Here is an 11,294-nt window from a genome sequence, read left to right as displayed (position 1 = left end):
CAATGAAAGTAGATCTTAGAAATGAAGTCGGTAAATATTTTCTACACTATACCTGATCTCTGACAATATAGTTAGAAAGACCAATGATTCTGGTCAAATGTAAAATGTTGTGATAAAGACAAAAGATTCTTCAGATTGAGACTAGCATACACTTAGAAAATATGGAGCCTAATTGGCTGGGTTAAAATAAATCAGATTGGGACTTCCTTAGCGGCACAGTGGTTAAGAATCCGCCTGCCAAGGCAGGGGACACGGGTTCGAGCCCTGGTCTGGGAAGATTCCACATGCCGCAGAGCAGCTAAGCCCGTGTGCCACAACTACTGAGCCTGCGCTCTAGAGCCCACAAGCCACAACTACTGAGCCCACTCCCCTAGAGCCTGTGCTCCGCAACAAGAGAAGCCACCGCAGTGAGAACCGCCCCGTGCAACGAAGAGTAGCCCCCGCTTGCCACAACTAGAGAAAGCCCCCGCGCAGCAACAAACACCCAACACAGCCAAAAATAAATAAATTTTAAAAATAAATAAATGTATAAAACTAAAATATAATAAATCAGATTTATCAGGAAAATGATTTGGATAAGAAAAGTGTACACAGGACCAGTATGGAGTTAGTCATATAGGAGGGGTCTTCCAAAGTTAGAGGATCTTCATGAAATCACCCCAACTGACACGTGACTCCAACTTCAAGAGAGCCAGGAGCCAGGAGCACAAGAAAGAGCTGCTCTCCAGTCCTAGATGCCTGAACACACAGCTATCAAATGTTCCTCTTCACTTGTTACTGTGGGGATGATGTGTCCTGAGCAATCCAACCCATGTACTTTGTTTTTCATCTAAACTATTGAATTCGGGACATACCTTGCTGTCCAGTGGTTAAGAATTAGACCTTCTATTGCAGGGGGTAGGGGTTCCATCCCTAGTCAGGGAACTAATATCCTACATGCCATGTGGCATGGGCAAAAAAAACCCCAAACAAACAAAAACAAATTAAAAACAAACAATTCAATTCACATAATTTAATTTCAGTAATGGTTGCGTTACAAAACTGTTCAAGAAAAAATAACATCGAACCCACAACACTCGCGCAGTTTTTCAATTAATTCCCATAGGTCTTAGATATGCTAGGATTCCACCTGGAAACTGCACTGGTCCCCATGGAAACACGTGACCTTGACATCACTGAGGAATATGGGACATGCCCTCCAGCCCACCTTCCATTCTGGAGCCACATTTCAAAAAGCCCATCGTATCGGGGAGACCACCATCCTGCAGGGCTGTCCCCGGACAGGGTTCACCAATGCCAGGAGAGGGGACAAAGCTGAGACCCAGACTGTGTCCCGAACGCTCCCAGGCTCAGCCCGCTCAGATGCAGGTCAAACAGGAAGGACAACGAACAGGAAAACCGCTCGTTGTTCTTTCCCCGCATCCCTCTGCAGGGTCCTCAGCTCTCCTCTCAGCCCATGATTCTTCAACCACAGATGTAGATTAGGAACCAGCAGAGTCACAGCAACGGGGAGCCTGTGAGCTCAGGGCAGGTTTTTGTTCTACTTCCCCTGAACTTGGACCACGGTGCACAGTGTAACCACATGTAGCTGAGCTACAGTAATAATCGGCCTCGTCCTCAGCCTGGAGCCCAGAGATGGTCAGGGTGGCCGTGTTGCCAGAATTGGAGCCAGAGAAGCGATCAGGGATCCCTGAAGGCCGTTTATTGTTATCATAAATCAGGGTTTTGGGGGCCATGCCTGGGAGCTGTTGGTACCAGCTGACATAACCGCTGGTTCCAGCACAAGAGATGGTGACCGTCTGTCCCAGATTCCCGGACACTGAGGGAGGCTGAGTCACGCCAGACTGGGCCCAGGACCCTGGAAAGAGGAGAAACACACTCTAGTCAGTTCTGTCACCCTGAGGACAAAGACACAAAGGATCAGTCAGGTGTCCCTGGGGTCCCTTCCCTGGAGGCCTCACCTGTGTCCTGAGTGAGGAGGGTGACAAGGAGCAGAGCCCAGGCCATGGTGGAGATGCCCCAGACGCTGCCTTCTGAGCCCCCAGCCCTCGGCCTGCACCCCCAGACCTCTCTTATCCCCTCCCCGCCAGAGGAGGGAGGGGCCTCCATGCAAATCAGCTTCCTGCACCTGCCCTTGCTCACTCTCTCCTCACCCCTCTGACCTGGCTCTGGAGGCATCCATGGACAGCAGGCCTCATCTGAAAGGATGAAAACTCTGTGACACGTTGTCCTTAGTCAGGACACTGACCATTACAGGGCCCAGGAAATGGGGCCATCCTGGGATGTCCCTGTCATCCACTATTTGAGTCAAGGTGTTGTTGGCTAATAATCCCGATAACCACTCTTTGGGTTTTGTGGGTGGAAGGTGAGGACAGGGGCCTGAGGGGCAGGGGTGACTTAGAGATTGCATCCTGTCTCCTCCCGGCACCACAGGGGAGCTGGGGGTGTGCATCCCTGTGCCTCACCTGTCCCCTCAGCAGGACGGGCCCCCTGCCCCCCTGTCCCCTGCCTCTGCAGGGCTCGGAGGAGGGGCCCTGGAACCCTTATTGGCCTTCCTAGCAAAGGGCTTATGAAGCAGAACAGATTGAGGACACTGACCCCACGCGCTTCTTTAGGGGGCTCAGGAGGCAGCACCTGGGGGCTTCATACAGGTCAGGAAACCAGACCAGAACCCCCCCAAACCCAGGCCCTTGCTGCCTCCTGGTGGCCTTAGATGGGGATGACCAAGCCCCAGGGAGGCCGCTGAGTGGGGCTGAGCCCCCAGCTCTGACCTCCCCAACTTGTTCCTCCTCCTCCTCCTCCCAGCCCAGCACCAGTGACCCTGTCCCTCCTCATCCACTGCAAGGGCTCACCCCAGAGCTGGCGCCTCCCTGAGGTCAGACACCTGTGTCCAGATGCTGGACCCATTGTGTTTTCTAGACAGAGAATCAGGGCTGACTGGTGTTTCCCAAGATTGTCACTTTCTCAGTATCTGAAATGTCTAGTTCCTGATTACGAGGAAAGTTGACAATTGGTGTAATTGTCCTTTGCATCCCAGGGTTTATGCTCCTGCCTCTGGGCACAGGGCCCCGGGGGTGATGCAGAAGGAGCTCCAGCTCCCCACAGAACAGATTCCTGCTTCTTTCCTGGGTACTGTGGAGGGGACCCAGGTGTGATGGCGCTTGGTGTGTGTGTGTGTGTCTGTCTGTCTGCATTTGTGTGGGGCTGTGTGTGTGTTTCTTCACAGAGACAGAGCACATCCTGCGACAGAACATAACCTGGACCTGATGGTGAGATGTTGGGTTTCTCTTGGATCCAGGGCCTGAACTCAGGCGCAGGAATACACGTAGGATCTGTGCGCATCAGAGTTACCCCACAGCCCGAGACTAATGTCCTTAGAGAGACCTGCCCACAGGACTCGCCCTTGGTTTGTGTCTTGTGACTAGATTTCAGGAAGGTTTAGGCTGTTCCCCAAGAAGAATGACCCCCTGAGTCTCCACTCTCCTGCAACCTTATGGTTTATTCTGAAGCCCTGACCTGCTCCCCAGCGGGAATCTGGAATTTCGGTCGATGCCAGGCACAGGGTGCCTAGGAGACCAGCCTCCAGTAAGAGTCTTGTGGGTCTGAGGAGGCTCCCTGGGGGACAATTCACACACGTTGTCGCCATTTGATTCTGCTGATGAAGCCCGTCCCTCATCTGGGAAAGGCCTCCTGGAATCTTCTCCTGGTTTCTTCTTATTTCACCGCATCCACCATGGCCCTTTGCTGGTTTTGCTTGGTCTCCATTCACTGAAGGAAATCACAGCCATTAGGACGACTCTCTACTGAGTCCTAGGGGTCTTCTTTGTGACACGAATAGTTGCCTGTGGCCTTGGGGACACTCGACACAGGACGATCTGAGAAGACAAGCAGCAAACCCAGGGTCTAGGGTTTCCCTCCGTCTCCTACCCTCTGCAACCGGGGCGTAAAGGTCATCATGAGATTCAGGGTTTGTACTAAACTCCACCCCTCCGTGGACACCCCAGGACCACCCAGGGAATCACGAGGTCCAGAGCACTGGAACTCACCACAGCTCTCCACCAACCCCGGAACAAGCTCCAGTGAGAGGAAGATCAGGTCCACACTGGAACTCCGGCTCTCCTAATTTTCAGTGTGGGCTCCTGTCTACACCACTCTTGGTTTCTTTCTGTGGCTCCTTGATCCAAAGGCACGGACCCTATATGCAGCCACATTCTCCCCCCAGCCCTGGAAGATGGTCTGGAGCCTCTGCCACCTGGATCTCAAGGGCTGCCACAGCTCCCACAAGAGCCTCAGGCCATGACCCGGCCTCTATGGTGGGGGCGATCCCCAATAGCAGGAGGGAATCCTTTACCAGTTAGCACGTGTTTTGTCCTCATTAAGGAGAAAATACCCAAATAGTCCAGCCCTTCTTTCTCCATAACACAGGCTAACGTCCACTTAGTCCTTCTTTGTTTATCCTTTCAATATTCCAAATGTTTGCAGTGGGGAAATAAGCAAAGCAAACCACCTGCAGGAAAGTTCTTTGTTTACCCACTTTTGACTGTAATTCTTATTGGATTCCCCAGGAGTATTATTCTGCATTGCACATGTTACAACAGCAAAGATTATGGATGGATTCATGCCTAGAAATTCAGATTTTTAAAAAAATTGTAAATGAATTCTCAGAGATTCTTTTTTTCTTTTTCTTTCTTTTCTTTCTTTTTTTTTTTTTTGTGGTATTTGGGCCTATCACTGCTGTGGCCTCTCCCGTTGCTGAGCACAGGCTCCGGATGCACAGGCTCAGCGGCCATGGCTCACGGGCCCAGCCGCTCCGTGGCATGTGGGATCTTCCTGGACCAGGGCACGAACCCGTGTCCCCTGCATCGGCAGGCGGACTCTCAACCACTGAGCCACCAGGGAAGCCCGGAATTCTCAGAGATTCTTCATCACTGATCCAGAAAAGGTCATCCATTGGAAATCCCTTGACATCTGTGGTGCAGATCCCTCATTCACTGTGGACTCTGAGGGAAATTCCTCTCTGTCCACCCCACCCCCGACCTGAGCGAGGGCTCCTGTTCCCACTTCTGGGATAAGGAGACAAAACAAGATACACCTTCATTCCAGAGCTGGGTACCGGCATGCTGTCTAGAACACTGTTTGGGCATCACATCGAATGTGGTACAGTATGGCAAGAGATGCTTTTGACTTGAGTCTGTTGCTTTGTGTTCTGAGATTTTCATTACCTTGAGACTGAGAATCAAAATATCATCGATCACAGAAAGCAGCTATTTTCTTGGTCAAACATATCTTTCCAAATCCACCTAAAATACTGGGTCAAAACTTGTCCAGACGTTTTCTCGTCAAGGAGAAGGGCGTAAAACACCCTCTCGATTTCGTGTGTATCACCATCGTGCCCTTGCAAACTCATGCATGTCCTGCTCCGTGACTGAGCATCTGGAGCCTGAAGGGAGAACAGAAGCCGGGAGTGGTCCATGTGTGGACCTAAGGGGACCTTTGGTCAGATTCTCATGCACAAACACACACATCTGCCTACAATTACCTGGCCTGGATTGTTGAAACTGCAAGCTCAAGATTACTATATTCAGAGGAATATTTGATATCGCAGCTCGGGCTAATGCATAGGATGTGACTTCTGAGGAAGTGGAGAGCCAGACTCAGGTCATTCTCATTAAAAAGAGAAAAGCCTTTCTTAGAAAAATGTAAAACTGATTATAAATGCAGCTCTATGTTTAGTAGAGAAAAAGAGAGAGATAACAGGATAAGTGTACAGAAGGAAAGGAAGAATGGCTGTCCCCATAATAATGGGGGAGGGTAGATATTATAACAGAGGCTATTTCAGGAGAGTAAAAACACTCTTATTCCCACACTGCACCTTAGGAGCAGCTGTAATCCCAATGAAAGTAGATCTTAGAAATGAAGTCGGTAAATATTTTCTACACTATACCTGATCTCTGACAATATAGTTAGAAAGACCAATGATTCTGGTCAAATGTAAAATGTTGTGATAAAGACAAAAGATTCTTCAGATTGAGACTAGCATACACTTAGAAAATATGGAGCCTAATTGGCTGGGTTAAAATAAATCAGGTTGGGACTTCCTTAGCGGCACAGTGGTTAAGAATCCGCCTGCCAAGGCAGGGGACACGGGTTCGAGCCCTGGTCTGGGAAGATCCCACTTGCCGCAGAGCAGCTAAGCCCGTGTGCCACAACTACTGAGCCTGCGCTCTAGAGCCCACAAGCCACAACTACTGAGCCCACTCGCCTAGAGCCTGTGCTCCGCAACAAGAGAAGCCACCGCAGTGAGAACTGCCCCGTGCAACGAAGAGTAGCCCCCGCTGCCGCAACTAGAGAAAGCCCCCGCGCAGCAACAAACACCCAACACAGCCAAAAATAAATAAATTTTAAAAATAAATAAATGTATAAAACTAAAATAAAATAAATCAGATTTATCAGGAAAATGATTTGGATAAGAAAAGTGTACACAGGACCAGTATGGAGTTAGTCATATAGGAGGGGTCTTCCAAAGTTAGAGGATCTTCATGAAATCACCCCAACTGACACGTGACTCCAACTTCATGAGAGCCAGGAGCCAGGAGCACAAGAAAGAGCTGCTCTCCAGTCCTAGATGCCTGAACACACAGCTATCAAATGTTCCTCTTCACTTGTTACTGTGGGGATGATGTGTCCTGAGCAATCCAACCCATGTACTTTGTTTTTCATCTAAACTATTGAATTCGGGACATACCTTGCTGTCCAGTGGTTAAGAATTAGACCTCCTATTGCAGGGCGTAGGGGTTCCATCCCTAGTCAGGGAACTAATATCCTACATGCCATGTGGCATGGGCAAAAAAACCCCCAAACAAACAAAAACAAATTAAAAACAAACTATTCAATTCACATAATTTAATTTCAGTAATGGTTGCGTTACAAAACTGTTCAAGAAAAAATAACATCGAACCCACAACACTCGCGCAGTTTTTCAATTAATTCCCACAGGTCTTAGATATGCTGGGATTCCACCTGGAAACTGCACTGGTCCCCATGGAAACACGTGACCTTGACATCACTGAGGAATACGGGACATGCCCTCCAGCCCACCTTCCATTCTGGAGCCACATTTCGAAGAGCCCATCGTACTGGGGAGACCACCATCCTGCAGGGCTGTCCCCGGACAGGGTTCACCAATGCCAGGAGAGGGGACAAAGCTGAGACCCAGACTGTGTCCCCAACGCTCCCAGGCTCAGCCCGCTCAGATGCAGGTCAAACAGGAAGGACAACGAACAGGAAAACCGCTCGTTGTTCTTTCCCCTCATCCCTCTGCAGGGTCCTCAGCTCTCCTCTCAGCTCATGATTCTTCAACCACAGATGTAGATTAGGAACCAGCAGAGTCACAGCAACGGGGAGCCTGTGAGCTCAGGGCAGGTTTTTGTTCTACTTCCCCTGAACTTGGACCACGGTGCACAGTGTAACCACCTCTATATGAACTACAGTAATAATCGGCCTCGTCCTCAGCCTGGAGCCCAGAGATGGTCAGGGTGGCCGTGTTGCCAGACTTGGAGCCAGAGAAGCGATCAGGGATCCCTGAAGGCCGTTTATTGTTATCATAAATCAGGGTTTTGGGGGCCATGCCTGGGAGCTGTTGGTACCAGCCGACATAACTGCTGGTTCCAGCACAAGAGATGGTGACCGTCTGTCCCAGATTCCCGGACACTGAGGGAGGCTGAGTCACGCCAGACTGGGCCCAGGATCCTGGAAAGAGGAGAAACACACTCTGGTCAGTTCTGTCACCCTGAGGACAAAGACACAAAGGATCAGTCAGATGTCCCTGGGGTCCCTTCACTGGAGGCCTCACCTGTGTCCTGAGTGAGGAGGGTGACAAGGAGCAGAGCCCAGGCCATGGTGGAGACGCCCCAGACGCTGCCTTCTGAGCCCCCAGCCCTCGGCCTGCACCCCCAGACCTCTCTTATCCCCTCCCTGCCAGAGGAGGGAGGGGCCTCCATGCAAATCAGCTTCCTGCACCTGCCCTTGCTCACTCTCTCCTCACCCCTCTGACCTGGCTCTGGAGGCATCCATGGACAGCAAAGCTTATCTGAGAGGATGAAAACTCTGTTACACCTTGTCTTTAGTCAGGACACTGACCATTACAGGGCCCAGGAAATGGGGCCATCCTGAGATGTCACTGTCATGCACTATTTGAGTCAAGGTGTTGTTGGCTAATAATCCCGATAACCACTCTTTGGGTTTTGTGGGTGGAAGGTGAGGACAGGGACCCAAGGGGCTGGGGTGACTTAGAGATTGCATCCCGTCTCCTCCCGGCACCACAGGGGAGCTGGGGGTGTGCATCCCTGTCCCTCACCTGTCCCCTCAGCAGGATGGGCTCCCTGCCCCCCTGTCCCCTGCCTCTGCAGGGCTTGGAGGAGGGGCCCTGGGACCTTGATTGGCCTTCCTAGCAAAGGGCTTATGAAGCAGAACAGATTGAGGACACTGACCCCATACTATCCTTTAGGGGGCTCAGGAGGCAGCACCTGGGGCTTCATACAGGTCAGGAAACCAGACCAGAACCCCGCCAAACCCAGGCCCTTGCTGCCTCCTGGTGGCCTTAGATGGGGATGACCAAGCCCCAGGGAGGCAGCTGAGTGGGGCTGAGCCCCCAGCTCTGACCCCCCAACTTGTTCCTCCTCCTCCTCCTCCCAGCTCAGCACCAGCGACCCTGTCCCTCCTCATCCCCTCCATGGGCTCATCCTTTGTCCTGCACGCCCATCAGGACAGAATTGTCACCTTCCTCCCCAGGTGACTCAGAAGGGCCCCTGCAGGGTCTCTAATCTTGTCTCAGCATGACCTTGTCTCAGGGAAAGTGACCTTGAGGAGATCTCAGCTCAGGGCAGGGGAACCTCACACGATAAATGACTCCACCCCCATAGGTATGCGGATGAGAAATATGGGCACATGAGATGGATCTGAATTCTCAAAACGCTTTGAAAACGAATAACGTAAGAAAGATTTTAGTTCCCTCAGGATGGAGGGAGCCCTAGTGGAAAATGAAGGAAGATACCAGGGTGTGCAGGGCTGGGAGGGGGGACTGGGTCAGAGTCGGCCTCAGGGCCCAGCCGCAGGGACCTCTCCTCAGGCAGGTCTGTCTGCCACGTGGTGCAAGGGAGGATTCTCTTCTGTCCTCAGCGGGAGGTCCTCACCCCAGAGCTGGCCCCTCCCTGAGGTCAGACACCTGTGTCCAGATGCTAGACCCATTGTGTTTTCTAGACAGAGAATCAGGGCTGACTGGTGTTTCCCAAGATTGTCACTTTCTCAGTATCTGAAATATCTAGTTCCTGATTACGAGGAAAGTTGACAATTGGTGTAATTGTCCTTTGCATCCCAGGGTTTATGCTCCTGCCTCTGGGCACAGGGCCCCAGGGGTGATGCAGAAGGAGCTCCAGGTCCCCACAGAACAGATTCCTGCTTCTTTCCTGGGTACTGTGGAGGGGACCCAGGTGTGATGGCGCTGGATGTGTGTGTCTGTGTGTGTGTCTGTCTGTATTTGTGTGGGGCTGTGTGTGTGTTTCTTCACAGAGACAGAGCACATCCTGCGATAGAACATAACCCGGACCTGATGGTGAGATGTAGGGTTTCCCTTGGATCCAGGGCCTGAACTCAGGCGCAGGAATACATGTAGGATCTGTGCGCATCAGAGTTACCCCACAGCCCGAGACTAATGTCCTTAGAGAGACCTGCCCACAGGACTAGCCCTTGGTTTGTGTCTTGTGACTAGATTTCAGGAAGGTTTAGGCTATTCCCCACGAAGAATGACCCCCTGAGTCTCCACTCTCCTGCAACCTTATGGTTTATTCTGAAGCCCTGACCTGCTCCCCAGCGGGAATCTGGAATTTCGGTCGATGCCAGGCACAGGGTGCCTAGGAGACCAGCCTCCAGTAAGAGTCTTGTGGGTCTGAGGAGGCTCCCTGGGGGACAATTCACACACGTTGTCGCCATTTAACTGTGGTGATGAAGCCCGACGTTGGAAAAGGTTTCCTGGAAGTTTATGCTCGTTTCCTCAGATTTCACCTCATCCACCAAGCCCTTTGCTGGTTTTGCTTGGTCTCCCTTCACTGACGGAAATCACAGCCATTAGGACACCTCTCTACTGAGTCTTGTGGGTCTTCTTAAGGACAAAAGTAGTTGCCTGTGGTCTTGGGGACACGACACAGGACGATCTGAGAAAACAAGCAGCAAACCCAGGGTCTAGGGTTTCCCTCCGTCTCCTGCCGTCTGCACCCGGGGGGTAAAAGTCATCATGGGAATCAGGGTCTGTACTAAACTCCACCCCTCCGTGGACAGCCCAGGACCACCCAGAGAAGCAGTAAGTCAGGAGCACTGGAAACTCCCCACACCTCCCCGCCACCCTTGGAACAAGCTCCAGTGAGAGGATTATCAGGTCCACACTCGGAACTCCTGCTCTCCAGACTTTCAGTGTGAGCTCCTGTCTACACCCCTGTTGGTTTCTCTCTGTGGCTCCTTGATCCGAAGGCAGGGACCCCAGATGCGGCCACACTCACCCCCCCCCACACACGCACACCAGGAAGCTGGTGTGGAGCCTCTGCCTTGTGGATTTTAAGAGCTGCCAGAGCTCCCACAAGAGCCTCAGGCTGCCACCCAGCTTCCATGAGGAGGGAGCCCATATAGCAGGAGGGAATCCTTTACCAGTTAGCACGTGTTTTGTCCTCATTAGGGAGAAAATGCACAAATAGTCCAGATCTTCTTTCTCCACAACACAGGCTAATGTTCACTGCTTCCTTCTTGGCTTATCCTTTAAGTATGCCATACGTTTGCAGTGAGAAAATAACCAAAGCAAACCACCTGCAGGAAAGTTATTGTCTACCCACTTTTAATGGTGAATCCTTATTGGATTTCCCATGAGTCGTATTCTGCCTTGAACATATTACAACAGCAAAGAGTACGGAGATTTTTTAAAAATTTAATCGAATTTTCATAGATTCTTCATCTCTGCTCCAGAAAACATAACCCATCGGATATCCCTTGACCCTTCATGCACTGTGAACTCTTAGGAAATTTCCTCTCTGTCCACCCCGCCCCCAAACCTGAGCAAGCTCTCCTGTTCCCACTTCCGGGATGTGGATAAAAAACAAGACACGCCTTCAGTCCAGAGCAGGGTCCCACATGCTGTCTGGAATAATGTTTGGGCATCACATTGGACGGGGCACAAAATGGCAACAGATGCTCTTGACTTGAGTCTGTTGCTTTGTGTCCCGAGATTTTCATTTCATTGAGATTCCGAGAAT

General features: G+C 51.2%; 1 long non-coding RNA gene across 1 annotated transcript; it reads right to left on the bottom strand.

Annotated features, from left to right (window-relative positions):
* Positions 1-1,577: 1,577 nt before the first annotated feature.
* Positions 1,578-8,036, bottom strand: LOC149747581 (uncharacterized). The gene is made up of 3 exons (XR_016387561.1): positions 7,853-8,036; positions 1,962-7,749; positions 1,578-1,858 (listed from the first exon to the last, which is right to left on the bottom strand). It is a non-coding gene; the product is annotated as an uncharacterized LOC149747581 (long non-coding RNA).
* Between the last annotated feature and the right edge of the window lie 3,258 nt (positions 8,037-11,294).

This window comes from Delphinapterus leucas, chromosome 14 (genome assembly GCF_059928025.1).
Source record: "Delphinapterus leucas isolate spDelLeu-1000000601 "Yukka" chromosome 14, BTC_Dleu_Yukka2, whole genome shotgun sequence".
In the NCBI taxonomy this organism is placed as follows: Eukaryota; Metazoa; Chordata; class Mammalia; order Artiodactyla; family Monodontidae; genus Delphinapterus; species Delphinapterus leucas.
The sequence above is the reverse complement of the archived record's forward strand: the minus strand, read 5'-3'. Positions and strand labels throughout refer to the sequence as shown.